Source organism: Asparagus officinalis, chromosome 6 (assembly GCF_001876935.1).
Source record: "Asparagus officinalis chromosome 6, Aspof.V1, whole genome shotgun sequence".
Classification (NCBI taxonomy): Eukaryota; Viridiplantae; Streptophyta; class Magnoliopsida; order Asparagales; family Asparagaceae; genus Asparagus; species Asparagus officinalis.
Window position 1 is genome coordinate 25,726,283 of NC_033799.1, and position 3,819 is coordinate 25,730,101.

Here is a 3,819-nt window from a genome sequence, read left to right on the forward strand (position 1 = left end):
GTCGTCAACAACCTCGGCCTGGGACTCCGACGTCAGCGTAAGGGATCTGTTCGATGGCCTTACAGTCAATATGGCTACAGTAGACCCCGCCGGAATGGCAGAGGACGAACAACTTCCACTTTACGACGAGACATGGGATCACCATGTTAGCGCCCAGTGGAACAGTCGCTTCGAACAGCGCGAACCACCAACTGAAGATGAAGTCCTCCAGGTGAACATGGGTACTGAGGCGAATCCCAAACCCATATTCATCAGCGGCAGTCTGCCTCCTCAAGAAAAAGAGGATCTCATCGCCCTCATACGGGAATACATTGACGTCTTCGCCTGGAATTACGAGGATATGCCTGGTCTGGATCCGCGGGTCGCCACGCATCGCCTCAACATCAGCCCTGACGCCAAGCCAGTCAAACAACAGCAGAGGCGGTTCCGCCCCCAAATCATGGAGGCGATCGAATCTGAAGTAAAAAAGCTGATCGAATCCGGCTTCATCAGAGAGGAGCAACACCCCGACTGGGTGGCGAATATTGTTCCAGTCTTGAAGAAGAACGGCAAGATCCGCATCTGCATCGACTTTAGGAACCTCAACGCCGCATGCCCTAAAGACGAATTCCCTCTGCCCATCACGGATGTCATCATTGACAATACGTGCGGATTCGAGAGGATGTCCTTCATGGACGGCTTCTCGGGGTACAACCAAATCAAAATGCACCCCGAAGACGAGAAACACACTGCATTCAGAACTCCCATGGGGGTGTATTGCTATACCGTCATGCCTTTCGGGCTCAAGAACGCCGGCGCAACCTACCAACGCGCCATGAGCATGATCTTTCGAGATCATCTGCGAAAGACGGTCGAATGCTATGTGGACGACTTGGTCGTGAAGAGTCGCCATAAGGAGGATCACCTCCAAGACTTGAAGGCTATGTTCGAACTCATGAGGACTCATCAGCTCAAGATGAATCCTACCAAGTCATTCTTGGGAATGTCTAGCGGTAAATTCCTCGGTTTCGTCGTCACGACGAAAGGGATCCGAATTGATCCAGACAAGGTGCGAGCTATCCAAGAGCTCCAACCACCCCGAAATCTTAAAGAGCTGAGAGGCCTTCAAGGACGACTGGCTTATATCCGAAGATTCATCTCGAATCTCTCGGGCAAGTGCCAACCCTTCTCTAAGCTGATGAAGAAAGGTACCTCCTTCGTCTGGGATGAGCCATGCCAAAAGGCTTTTGAGGAGATCAAAGCTTATCTCTCAAATCCGCCTGTCCTTGCGGCGCCAATCTCAGGAAGGCCATTCCTCATATACATACGGGCTATGGAACATTCTCTGGGTGCCCTCTTAGCTCAGAACGATGATGCAGGCCACGAGCAGGGCATCTACTACCTGAGCAGAACCTTGCAGGGCGCCGAGCAACGGTACCCAATGGTCGAGAAGGAATGCCTAGCCTTGGTGTTCGCTATCCAAAAGATGCGGCACTACTTGGTTGGCCAAACCATCCATGTCATCTCCCGGATGAATCCCATTCGGGTCTTCATGACACAACCCGCAGCGCTAAACTGGCGCCTGGCCAGGTGGGCACTTCTGCTCTCTCAATACGACATTCATTTCATGCCGCAGAAATCGGTCAAGGGACAAGCCATCTGCGATCTCATGGCTAGTCACCCGCTGGGGGAGAAGACCGATCTATTCGAAGATCTGCCGGATGAACCTCCCGAAGCCAATATGACTTCGTCGCCGGAGGTGTGGCAGATGTTCTTCGACGGTGCGTCCCGCGCAGGCGCGAGCGGCTCTATTTCTGCAGGAGTGGGAGTGGCCCTCACCTCCCCGCATGGTCACGTGTTTCCCCGGGCCTTTTCCTTGACGGAACCATGTACCAACAACGTAGCCGAGTACAACGCGTTGCTCATAGGGCTCGAGTTAGCCAAAGAGCTCGGGATAAAGCATCTGGAGGCTTATGGCGATTCGCAACTCATTGTCAAACAAATGACTGGCGAATACGAAGTCAGGAATGAAGATCTTATCCCGCTCCACCGAGCAGCGGTCAGACTAGTGGAGTCATTCGAGAGCTTCCGTATTGAGCACGTGCTCCGTTCAAAGAACACCCATGCGGATGCTCTCGCATCCTTGGCAGCTAACTTAGCCCAGCCTCCTGGAACGACCCAAAAGGTCGCTGTCGCCAGCCGAAAACTCTTTCGACCCAGAGACGTCCCAGAGGCAAACGCCACTCATCAAGCCTCGGGTCAGCCAGATCAGGAAGACTGGCGTCTCCCGATCATCGATTATGTCCTATACGGCATGTTGCCTGAGGATTCGAAGGAACGAGAGTCTATCCGGCGACGTGCCTCGCGATTCTACTACGATTCAACCACTAAAACGTTGTATCGCAGGTCATATGACGGCTTGCTACTTCGCTGCCTTTCAAAAGCAGAGGCGCAAGAAGCCGTACGCGAAGCACATGACGGCGTGTGCGGAGCTCATCAGCCCGGACCCAAGCTTTGGGATCGCTTACGTAGGATGGGCTACTTCTGGCCTGGGATGGTTACTGATGCAGTCGCTTATGCTAAGCGATGTTACGAATGCCAGATCCACGCCAACTACATGCACCAGCCTCCTGAGGATCTACATCCGACGAGGGCATCTTGGCCCTTCGAGGCATGGGGGATGGACATAGTCGGGCCAATTTCTCCACCATCGGCGAGAGGCCATCGCTTCATCCTCGCGATCACCGACTATTTCTCTAAATGGGCAGAAGCCATCCCCTTAAGAGAAGTCAAGACTAGCGACGTGATTAAGTTCATTAAGCACCATGTCATATACCGATACGGCGTACCCCGGCGTATCATTCACGACAACGGCACGCAATTCGTTAGCCATGCCTTCACCCGGTTCTGCGACAAACTCCGGATACAGAACCTCTCGTCCACGGCCTACAACCCTTCAGCGAATGGTTTGGCCGAAGCTTTCAACAAGACGATCATCAAGATCTTGACCAAGCTGACTTCCACTAGCAAGCGCGACTGGAATGAAAAGCTAGGCGAAAGCCTGTGGGCATATCGCACGACGGTTCGCACACCGACTGGCACTACGCCCTACTCGTTGGTATACGGCTGCGAAGCTGTATTGCCGTTAGAGATTCAGATTCCATCCCTCCGCGTCGCCTTATCAACAGGAATGACAGCCGAGGAGAATCACCGGCTTCGACTCGCAGAACTCGAAGCGCTGGACGACAGGCGACTGGAAGCTCAGCAGCACATCGAGTTTTACCAAGCTCGGATGGCCAGGAGCTTCGACAAGAAAGTCAAGCGCCGAGCCTTCAAAGAAGGAGAGCTCGTCCTATCCGTCCGTAGACCAATGATCCTCACTTCCAAGAAGAAGGGGAAATTCCAGTCCAAATGGGAAGGGCCATTCGTAGTAGAGACAGTCTACTCGAACGGCGCCTATCGCCTCGTCAAACCGAACGGCGATAAAATCATGATGCCCATCAACGGCAAGTATCTGAAGAAGTACTACCCATAGTGCTCCTTCACAAACTCCCACGAGTGCAAGAGTCTAAACTGGCCCTCAGCGCCCTCCAACTGGTACATGAGGCTAAACTGCTCCTACTTTACCCGTTCGGGCGAAAGCCTCTGACGGAATCCAATTCGCCTATCTTCTCCAATGAGATGGCGGATCCACTAAAGTCGTTCATATCACGACAAATCCATCCAATTCGCCTATCTTCTCCAATGAGATGGCGGATCCACTAAAGTCGTTCCAATCACGACATCCCCCGTCAAGTTAACATTAAACCTCTGACAAAATCAACTTACCAATCCTCTTCT